The sequence below is a fragment of the Condylura cristata genome, unplaced genomic scaffold, assembly GCF_000260355.1.
Source record: "Condylura cristata isolate star-nosed mole 26May11 unplaced genomic scaffold, ConCri1.0 scaffold00013, whole genome shotgun sequence".
NCBI lineage: Eukaryota > Metazoa > Chordata > Mammalia > Eulipotyphla > Talpidae > Condylura > Condylura cristata.
Genome location: NW_004567114.1, coordinates 44,185,711 through 44,197,988, shown reverse-complemented (window position 1 = coordinate 44,197,988; position 12,278 = coordinate 44,185,711). Strand labels below are relative to the sequence as shown.

The following is a 12,278-nucleotide window of genomic DNA, read 5'->3' as shown; positions in this document are numbered from 1 at the left end:
ATAGAGAACTGGGGTACAGGCCAGAGGTGCAGGGGCAGTGAGAGGATTACCAGAGACAGTGGGGAGCAGAACAGGCAGATTGTGGAAGTAGACTGCTGAGGGGAGCAGCAGGTGGGTCAGAAGAGGTCTGCCCCGCCATGTGGGTCACCTCTGGGGTGGGAATCAAACTCACGCGGAAGTGGCTTTAGCTTCTTAGTGCTGTGCTTTAAACTGCTGCACCACCAGGGAGGGCCCAGCCACTTATATAATTTTTAAAGTGTAAGCCTCACTCATAAAATGAGTTTGGAAACATTTAATCCACCTCTTTTTATTAGATATGTTGTGTAGATTGATAGTATTTTAAAAATATATACTAATGATAAAATATCACAATGTAAAATGCAGAGAGCTCATATAACTATAAAGCATACATAAAGTATAAAGCATAGATAAAACACGACAATATGGAGTCACAACAGGCAGGTTTTATTGCTCAATAAGAGGATGTGTTTAATAAAGAGGAAGTTATTATATGCCCAGTAAAGAGAAGTAAAAAATTATGATGTATTATTTTATGTAAAAAATGATAATTCAATGAAAAGCATGACTTTATATTATTTCATTATTTCAAAGCTATATATGCTTTCCTCCACAAGAATGCCAAAGTCATTCTGAATCACTTTCAGAGTGACTTAATAAAATAATAAATTTATTAAAGAAGGCATAAATCAGAAATCAGTTTTAACTTTAAAAGATGTATCTGATATGTGCATCTACTGTTATGAAACAATACCTTTACTAATTTAATTTCCAGCACTATCTAGACTCTGAGCATTATGAGGACCAAAGAATATCTGAATTCCTATCTCATCCTCTTATATATCATATCTAATCACTTCTCTGTCTCTCGTACAAAATTCACAACACAAACACACATCATTCTGTCGTTTTATCTTAACAATGATGTGGAAAGAAATACAAAGTGAAAAAGTTTATATTTTAATAGTTTTTAAAAATATCAATATATGTTATTTCCCAATCTATCAAAGCATTGTTCATAAAATTGTATGAGGCAAATGATTTTATTGCATGATGAGCAAATTTTATTAAGTTTTTGGAATTTTTTAGTTCATCTACAACTTATGTCCTTTAAACAAATATTTTTATATTCATGATGCATTAACCTTTTTGTTCTCCCTCTCTAGCAGAATGTCTTTAAAGGACAATGTCCAAATTGATGTCTTCAACTCTACAGATTTCCACCAGGCTCAGGATAATATGTCCAACTGTGTATTTGAAATTGCAACACTGTTCCTGAAATTGGAATCATCATGGAGTCAGCTACCTTTCTCTCAGATGAATTCTTGCAGATTTGACTTCTAAAATATTTTTTCTTATCAACTTGTTTCCACTACTCCCATTCTGGTAAAAGCCACCATTGTCTCCAAAACTCAGTTATTTCAGTTTCTACTTTCTTACATACATTAATGTCTTCTATGATGTATTCTCCACAATACATAGTTATGTTTATAAAAATATGATTTTATGTCACTTACCTCCTTAATCTCATGTTTTCAGTTTCCATTTACCCCAAGGAAAAAAATATAGATGCCTATATTACTTATTTACCTAGTTAACACTAATTATACTAACTGTAGATTATAAATGGATAATTATAATTTCATATCTTTACCAATCATTATCTCTGTTAATAATATTAACTAAATAAGAGATTCAAAAAGTTGAGGGTTATACAAAGGATGAAAAGGAGGTGAGGGGAAAAAGTCTTTTGTAATTTTCCAGCATCAGAGATATTTTTGGACATATGTCTCACAAAGGAAGTGGAAACCCACTTCCGTTATTCCATTATTTCTTTATAGCATCTGCTGTGTGCTTGCAAAGTGTGTCCATGTGTGTGTGCATGTGCACATCTGCATGTGTGGGTGTGTTGTATGAGGGGGGAGAGGGGTCTGTGTCCCCATGTTGTGTCTTCCCTGAGGAATCTAGTTCTGCTCTTCTTAATCATATTGAGAAAGGGATAAACTCCATAAGAAGACCAGTTTCCACAACCTTTTCCACTCTTCTCATTGGGTCTACCATGAAAAGTGTGATTTTCTTTTTCCTGATACATCAAAATGAATTCTTGTGCCATGTCTCTTAATGAGCTGCCTTCCAATTAAATCCTTCATTTCTTAGAGAAATTACTTTCAGCTAGCTTTTAAGGAAAAAATTAGTGTAGTAAATAATGTCATAGAATTAGATGTTTATTAGGTACAGTGATTACAGTTAAATATGTTTTTATAGTACAGAGTAGTGGTTTTAATAATTTAGTGCAAAAGTAGTTTTTTGTCCACTTGAAATTTCTAGAACAGGTTTCACTTTCTTAGGCTATATCATTTGAAGCATAAACTCCAAAACAATATCTTCTAGATTATATTAATTTCCTAAAAATAAATTGCAAACGTTTGAATATGTTTGTGCATGAACTTGATGAAATGACTAGAAATCATGTAAACTGCAGATATTAGAGACATTGACACTTATGGTTTTTAGCACCTGAAGAGTTGGTAACAGATATTTTTACATAGTCAAGGGTACTAAGAAGGATATTATGTATTCTTGTTTCTTGTTTAAGAAGCAGATCACTAGCATTACTGAAAGTTATTTAAAGAAACTTGGCAAAAATGTTGATCATTTCATCATTAAATTTTCTATAAAGGTAGAAACCAAATATCACAAAAAATTTGAATTTTTTTTGTTTTTAAATGTCAAGGAATAAACTATCATGATAGAGAATTGAAATACTCCATTGACCTTCTTTGAAAAGGAATCAAAATATACCTTTAACTCTCATTAGAAACATTCCCATTTCTTCATGCACTTTTAAAAGCAAACTAACTGTTCCTGGTACTTGAAATTTTTACTACTTTGTATACCTCATCAGTTTAAAACATTTACTTTTCTGACTGCTGAACTATTGAGCAAATTGGTTCTTCAGATCAATATTCTTGCTCCAAAAAGGAAGAAGTCATACCCAGGTGCCTGGCAATGTTTATTCACTGCAAGCAGTTCATCTACTGTTGTTAGGTGGCAAAATGACACTCCATTTTAGGTCTTTAATCATTTAAACTATTTCCTGAGAAAACTACAACTTGGAAAATAAGAGAAATCTCAATGTAGTATTAAATAAAAATGGCCAATCAGTCAACAGAGACACCCGCACTTCACAGCAATCAGCAACAGCTGTCTTCCAATTAAGACTATGATTTTGCAGGTGCTCACAGAAGTCTATGTCAAAATAAATCCACTTATTTAAAATGTTTTGAAGATTTATAAAGTCTTTATTGCTAAGTTCAGGCAAAAAAATAGGGATTTTTCAGACAACTTATTTATGAACGTCAGGGTTCTCGGGTAATAGAAGAAAAGAAGATAAAGACAGGCTGTATTTGGAAAAATGTTCTCTTATTAGCTGTAAAGACTGGAAAGGAGAATTTGAACTACAAATAAGTGATGGCAACAGATGCCACAAATTCAATATATTTTTCAATTACTTATAGGAGAATCTCCATCTATAATAATCCAGTTCATTCTATGTGTGTATGTGACAATGTGTTCTCTTCAGGCCTTCTCTGAAGCATTTCATGCCATTTTTAAATAGATATTATTTACATATAAATCCTAAAGAGATAGTTCTAAATTGTACTTGCATTAAAAGCTAATATTATAAATTCAGATACCTTCATACTACTTCAAGGAATTCTGATGTTGTAGGTATATAGTTAACTTACCTACTAAATCTATGATTTTAAATCATATATACCTAGTAATTACGATATAGCAATCCAATTCAAGATCATTTGGAGACCCTTGGTTTAAAGTTTGTGCTAATAGTTTTGAAATTTCTTCTTAAATATTTGCATTTTATAAATGTTGATTTCCAAAGAAACATACTATCTTTTGCTTCATACACCAATTAGTTCCCGAGGAATGGATAGTGTGTTCTATTTCTGAGTCTATTCACCAAATAGATATAATGACATTATATCTGTTTTAAACAGACCTCATCATGGATGTTTACTTATCTACAGCCCCAGTAATGTTTAATTATCTAATATTTGCTTGATGCTTTGAAGATGGGATAGTCTATTTAAGAACAAAATATTATTGTAGCTATCAAACATCTGCTGTATTCTAGTTAGAGTTTGCAACATTTGACAGTGGCATGTGAAATTATTCTCCTAGGAATTTATAAATTGTCTGAGTTGAACATCTCATACAAGGTGACAAGATACTATTGATTTATTATAAGAGAAGAGAAGGGTTTTAGTGGCCTCTGTTGCTTTGTTAGAGCACTGGGAGAAACTTAAAATAAATTCAATTAGAAGGCAGAGGAGTAACAATTTGGCTTATAGCTCACTTCTCAACAGAAATGATGGAAAGCAGACGATGATAGAATTATGTCATTAGTGCTGAGAGAAAATAACTGCCAATCTAGAATCCTTTATATAGAAAAAAGATCCAAGAATTATTTTTTTTAAGATTTATTTATTTATGCGTATATAACTGGGTAAAGGCCAGAGATGCAGAGGGTGAGAGGATTGACCAGAGACAGAGTGGGGAGCAGAACAGGCAGATCGACGAAGTACACTGCTGAGGGGAGCAGCTGGCAGATCAGGAGAGGTCTGCCGCACCATGTGGATCTCCTCCAGAGCAGGCGGGAATCGAACTCTTGAGGAAGTGGCTTAAGCTTCTCAGTGCAGTGCTTTAGCCCACTGCGCCACCAGGGAGGGCCACCAAGAATTATTTTAATAAAGTATTTTACAGGTTTTATGGATGGGAAAGTAACACTGAAGATTTATGTCTTTATATAGCCCTTTGTAAGACATGATATAGTCTTTTGTCATTTGTATATTGGGGATGAAAGAATAAAACTCCCTGTATAACCTTGTTAACTGTAAAATACACATTCTTTTCAAGGACACATGTCACCCAAAATTTTAAGCACACGTGATGCATAATATTTTTATGTAATATTAAATAGCATGCATATCTAATCTATAATTTAGTAGCTTCACAATGTGTTTTTTCAGTTACTCTAAAAGTTGTATCACAATCATTAAGATACATATTTGTGTATTTCATTTTTAGTTATGTCAGATTTACATGTCATAATATGATCCATCTTCCTGCTAGATTGATTTTTTTTAAAGATTTATTTATTTATTCATACAGAACTGGGGTACAGGCCAGAGGTGCGGAGGGTGAAAGGATCCACCAGGAAAAGAGTGGGGAGCAGAACAGGCAGATCGACGAAGTACACTGCTGAGGGGAGCAGCTGGCAGATCAGGAGAGGTCTCCCATGCCATGTGGTCTCCTCCGGAGCAGGCGGGAATCTAACTGATGCGGAAGTGGCTTTAGCATCTCAGTGCTGTGCTTTAACCCGCTGCGCCACCAGGGAGGGCCTAGATTGATATTTTTTAAAGATGTTCTTATTTAGCATACAGTAACTGGGGTGTAAGCCAATGAGAAGAGTGCTATAAGAGGATTCGCGAGAGGGAGTGGGGAGCAGAACAGGCAGATTTACTGACATATACCCTGAGGAGAACAGCAGGCAAGGTAGTAGAGATCTGCTGCACCATGTGGGTTAGCTCTCTGATGGGCCTGCTGATTTGATAGTGCTTGCAGTGGCTGGGATAGCTTGATAGCAATGTCTATAACCCCGGCCAGCCAGGAGGCCCTGGATTGATATTTGAACATATAATGGAAGAACCGTTATTTAGTACTAATTCTAACATTAAAGGTTATGTCATCTGATAATAGCAATATCACATTAGCTTTGCTTGATTTTGCAAGATAACAATTTTTCCATTCTTTAGTCAACAACATTTATGTGTTATATTTAAGCTAAATTTTAAAAAAGATTTTATTTATTTATGCATACAAGAATGGGGTACAGACCAGAGGTGTGGGTGTGTGAAGATTCACCAAAGTGGGGATCAGAAAAGGCAGATTGCCTGAAATATACTGCTGAGGGGAACAGAGATCTGCTACACTATGTGGGTCAGCTTCCTGGCTTGGGATGGAAACGTGCTGCAGTGCTGTGGACAGCTTCATAGTGCTATGTGCTTTGACCTGTTGCACTATCAGAGAGGGCCAAAGGTAAATTTATCAGTGGCGAATGCTGCATGTAATTAAGTGCATGGCCTTTGTATTTTGCTAGACTATTTATTTAGTCTATTTTATATTTAATATAACTTACAGGTATATTTTACTTTATATTGACCTTCCTTTATTTGTCTTCTACTTGTATCATATTTTTTTTTACTATTTTTCCATTAAATTATCTTTATCATTAAATGGTTCTTGGTATTATTCAATCTTTCCCCTTTTCAGGTGTTTTCTAACTTAGGTGTTTATTATTTGCTACAGTATATGCAATTCTCATCCCTGCTAACTGTACTAATTACATATGACTACTTATTTAACTACATACAAGATTATTATAACCCTAATATTTGAACTCTAATATTGAAAAGTTCTACCTAGCACTTTTACATTTCCCAACATACAATGACCTAGAAACACCTTCTTTAGCTTTTTATGCAATTGTCATAAAATTTAATATATTTTAGATCTGGCATAATATTATTCATATATTTTAAATATAAGAATTGCCTTAATTAATATTATTTTAGATTTAGCTATACTATATAACTTGCTGTGTGGTCTTTATTTAATCCAGAATTGCTTACTTTCCATTCTATAATATTTTCATTCAGCCTGGGAAGAGAACCTAATGATTTTTTTAGGGGTCTATCTCTATATATTTATGATAACAGTTTTGTTTACCATGGATTGTATCAGTATTTATATTTTACCGTTTTTTCTCTCTCCATTCTTATCTTTTCTCTATCCTTTCTATTCGAAAGTTTTCTCTGCATATATCAAATTGGCAGTTATTTTCCTTCCATATTTTAAATATTTTCATCCATACTTTTATGTATGCATAGGCTTAGACATTGGGAATATGTAAGCTCGTTTAAATGAGGCTAGATCAGAGTTCCTATGCACTCCAAATCATCACAAACTACTGATGCTGACCCGACTCATGTTTTGTAACTCCACAGAGAAGATTCAGCTTTGCTATCACAGGCAGAGGAAGTGGAGAGCTCCAACTGGCACAACTGAACAACTCAGCCAATGAGAGGAAGACAGACATTGCACTCTCTAAAACTACTCCTTTTGTTCTGGGGAAATGCACAGGCATCTTTCATAAAGATAAACCCATTTAACTGGTAACACATGGCTGCTTATTTGTTTGTAGCCAACAGAATCAAAGACTTAAATACTAGTTTTCCACATCTGAAAGGAAGGTATCTGTTTTCCTCTGGCTGATTTTAAGGTAGTCACTTCATCTTTAGTTTTACTATATATTTACTGCTTTTTTCCCCCCACACTTGTGCTTTCTCCCATATTATACAACAGAAATCTAAAATCCATTTCTTAATGTCCTTTTTAAATTAAAAATGTTGATAGTTACTGTTTAAATTTCCTTCAGTTCTTCCTCCTTCAGTCCATACTTTCTCTCTTTCCCATTTGGATTGTGTTAAATGATTGAAAATTTCTGTAGCAATTTTCACCACTTGATAAGAATGATAATTATGTCTTTGTATGCTTTATGACATTATTTAAAGTGTACTCTATAGCAGTACATATCATTTTGCCCTTGAACAATTAAATGAAGTATTTTTTTTGCCATATGCAAAGGACATTCAAGTAATGCTTTTGAAAAAGAACTTTGCTTTTACAGACAAAATATTGTATACATATATACTGAATTTTAAAATTTACTAAAAAATTCAAGTTTTGAGAATAATTCTGTATCTGTGGTATTTTACTACTGAAATAACTTTACTAAATCTCTAGGTAGGTGTTTTCCTTAGGAAGTTGGAATGAATGGAAATTTTGCATAAATAAGATAAACACCCATTGTCAGGACACTAATATGAGTAAGGCAGCCCATATTATTTGAAACTTGACTTCTAATATAGTTTGCTATTTTGAAGCTATATCATTAACTTTCTATTTTATCCAATAAATTACATTAAAATATAAAAGTTAACTACTGAATCAATTAGCCTGACACATTATTTATAATCCTATTTTCTGGAAAATAAATGTTTTATATCTCTCTGTAAGTATATTTGGAAAAAGATCACATGTAAATATGTACCCTATTTTTAGCAAAATCATTTGTGTACTATTTATTTCAAATCCTTCTTTATTTCTTTATAAATGATAGAAATTAACATACTTCAATATAGAAGAAACATACCACAAGTCAGATATATTTATGAATTTTATGGATAAAAGAAATATCAACAATAAATCACACAAGTGAATAGATTTTAAAGAGATTTAGCCAAATATTGACTCCATAGTCATGTCTACCCATCCAATATAAATATGTCTTGATTTCTTTAGTAACTGAAATGTTCAGATTTCATTTTTTTCTAAGAGTTTGGAGTCAGTGATAGGTTCACACCTAAATCATTTTATAAAAATATGTTTTAATCATCTGCTGTTACCTAATTTTAGGACATTTTGCTTTATTTTCCTAAAACAAATACATGGAGAAGCACAGTCCACTTAAATATTATTATGAATTTGATCAATGTTATTACAAAAGAATTACTATTTTATTATTTCAAACTTTTCTTGAAAATGAATCAAATTTAGTACTTCCTTTTTAAATCCTCTATTATCAATGGTCTCTCTGGGTATTACAAATATGTCACAAAGGGTTTGGTGAGGGTGATAATAACATTGATGGCACTGAATATGAGAATGAAAATATGAGGCATCTGGGTATATTTGATAAAATTATGAAGTAGAAAGTAATATGTTCTCTGGTTTAAAAAATGTTATAACATGTGGTGTTGAACTTTTGGGCAATATTCTTGTCTATTGTATTAACAATCATAATTCATCTTTTACAGTATTATATTGGCAGTAATTTTGTATGATTAATCACAACGTACATCATTAGAATCACTTCATAAAAAAAGAATAAAAAATATACAATTACAATGATAGAGCACTAAATTTAACACTTGAGAAGAGTCACACTGCTTTCTCATAGTCCATTTTATCTTTGGATATTGGGGGATTTATACTTTCAGAATTTCTAATATGCTTTGAATAATACTTATTGTCCATAAGTTATTCAATCAACATATTCTTACATTTGAACATATATTTTCTAATTTAATAAAAACTAAATAGAAATACAAACACATATGCAAATCTGTTATGATTTGTAACTTTTTTAAAGATTTGTTTATTTATGCATACAGAACTGAGGTACAGGCCAAAGGTGCAGGGGTGGTGAGAGTATTCACCAGAGACAGAGTGGGGAGCAGAACATGAAGTGCACTGCTGAGGGGAGCAGTGGGCAGGTCAGGAGAGGTCTGCTGCTCCATGTGGGTCACCTCCAGGGCGGGGATCGACTTCATGCTGAAGTGGCTTTAGCTTCTTTGTGCTGTGCTTTATCTTGCTGCGCCACCACGGAGGTCCCATGATTTGTAATTTTTAAAGGAACACAATGACTTTTATAAAAGATATGCTTGTATTAAAATATAAAACATTCAAAAATGATTTTTCTTTGGACATAAATTTTCTAGGGAATTTTAACTTATTCTCTTTCCTATCTTCCAAGTTTACTTTTTCATATATTTTTGTAACAAAAGTTCATTTTAATTTACTATGTTGCTTTTTAATTTTTAAACTAGCAGCATATTTTCACTGTATTAGTTTTTGTTCCAGTTGAATAAATAGCTTGTAAAATTTTAAAAAGATGTCTGAATTTCTAATCTAAGGAAAAATTAATTACATTAAGTTTTATCCTAGATTATGTAATCACACTGCAAGAAATCTAGTATATTAGTAACTGTAGCCATAATATGAATAGAAAGAACTGCAGCAAATCATTGCAATGTCAGAAGTGGGCACTTTGACATATTTTTCAAGTCTTTAAAATAGAAACTACTTGATTAAATGCGATGAATAAATGTTAACAAATGTATAACACAAATAGAAAAAGCAGTAGAATTAAAGTCATTGTAAAGAAATAGTAAATACTAAGTTAGTACAGGGAATATACTTCATCTCATAGTTTAGTGTATAAATTTAATAGAAAATGATTTGTGATAAATATCTTTAAAGTTCATATGATGAAAATAAAGGCTATATAGTGTATCTGAGAAAATATATGTACTCTCATCATAAAATGTTTCATTATATTTAACTTAGAATTTATCTGGAAAGGCATTTGACACCAGATATCTACTAGGAGAATATATGAATTATTTTTGTATTAAATCTAATTTTTGTAAAATTTGGGCAACACACAGAATTATTAGCTACTGTGAATATGGCCTGAGAAAGAATTTGAGCAGCTGGGACAAGCACGCAGAATGAGCCAGAGTTTATAAGGTTTAATATGTAGAACAAAAGAATTTTTAGATGATAACTATTGAAATTTGACAATTGCAGTTTCTGAGGACATATGGACACTAGACACAGAACAGAGTGATAATTGAGAAGAATACAGAGAAACAGTAAAGATAAAGTTTAAAATAAGTTGTCCTACTTCACAAATTAGCCTGATCATCCAAGAATACTAACTTGTAGCAAGACAGTTCTTTTTCCCTTTTAAAAAGCACTAGTCAGCATAAGAAACAAGACAAAGGAGCTGATAAAACTAAGCCAAACAAACTATAGAATTATGAAAGCAGAATTAAGTCTACTAGAATGGAGGAAAGATAGGGGTGAGGTGGACCCAATTTTCTAAGGGTGCCTTGGAGGTGGGTGTGGTGTGTGACATACATCTGAGGAGGTATGGTCCTCTTCCCCTAAATCATGTGCAGTGTTGTAAAACAATGTTAGCTCAATGATAAAAATAATAAAGTAAAATCACGATTCAGGTTATGTTTATTTTAGGAACTTCTGACTTGATGTGGACTCTGGAGCTAGAAATAATTTTAGAAGCACACCATAAATACCAAGATTTCATCATTGGTTATAGTAAGGTTAAGGATTCAAGCTTTATAATGAGAACATGTATAAATGACAAATTTCAGAGATTTACATATAATTTTGTTAAAAATACCTGAAGAATTATGGAGGGAATGTCAAATTACTAGTGAGTTCACGTAATTGCTATTTACTTAAGTCAGAGTTAGGTAATTTCTATGTAGTACCTGATGTATTATAGAATTCCAGGAAAAGTTTCACTATTCATTTGAATTTCCATGCCTTACAAAAAATTGTATCTTATTGGGGTCTCCATGGTGGTGCAACAGCTTAAAGCACAACACTATGAAGCTGTGTGCAGCCACTGCAGTACTCCAGCTAGTGAGGTGTCCTACATGGCACAGCAGACTTCTCCTGACCAGCCTACTGTTCTCTTCAGCAGTATATTTCAGTGGGCCTGCCTGTTCTGCACCCTGCTTTGTCTCTCTGAATCCTCTCACTCCCCACATCTATGGTGCTTGCACCCCAGTTTTTGTAAGCATAAATAATAAGTAAATTTAAAAAAAAAAGAAAGAAATTTTGTATCTTATTTAGGAAAGTCAATACATGTAGTGTTTAAATTTGAGCAGTCTTTTAATATATGTATAATGTTTGACTCACCCAAAGATATTATAATAAGTATTAGTTACATTTATATTTACTACTTTCTAAATCAAGTTGCCAATAAGTGATTTGTAAAATTTCATTTGATAGTAAAATATTAGAGTTGAAAACGGTAGACAGCTTTTATAATGCTACATTCTTGCAGAATTTTAATACTAAGACTGGCATTTAAATTTGTTAAAGCAAATTCCTATTGATAAACAGGAAGAATAAGAATAATTCATTAGGGTTTTTTCATAATCTATTAACTGGTTTAATGCATACTGCCCCAACATGGAAAGTGACATCATAATTTTTCCTTAATGCATTTTACCATGTAAATCTGACAGGTTTCTTGAGAAACTATTAATTGTTTTATTCCTTCCAAAATCTGAATATCACTTATGCACTATTTTATATGAAAATCACCTTCCATGTTTTCTTACCATAATTTTGAGATATTCAATTCCAGCAAGTGAGTCAATGAAGAGGATATTTTCTCATTGTATGACTTGTAAACTAGGAGGTTGGAACTATCTAGAGAGAAAAAAAAAAAAGGATGTAAAATGAGAACCTGAAACTAGAAATTTCTCCAATAAAGTCTTTAAAAGAATTTGGGAATA

At 32.5% G+C, this 12,278-nt stretch overlaps 1 long non-coding RNA gene across 2 annotated transcripts in view; it reads left to right on the top strand.

The window, feature by feature from the left end:
- LOC105853595 overlaps positions 1 to 12,278 on the top strand; it is a 179,165-nt gene that overhangs the window by 131,318 nt on the left and 35,569 nt on the right. Inside the window, exon 4 of one of the 2 annotated variants that reach the window (XR_001145421.1) lies at positions 1,188 to 1,404. The exons of the other annotated variant lie outside the window; for it this stretch is intronic. This is a non-coding gene — a long non-coding RNA (uncharacterized LOC105853595). Of the gene's footprint in view, positions 1 to 1,187; positions 1,405 to 12,278 lie in introns of those variants that run through there. 2 annotated transcript variants of the gene reach the window in all.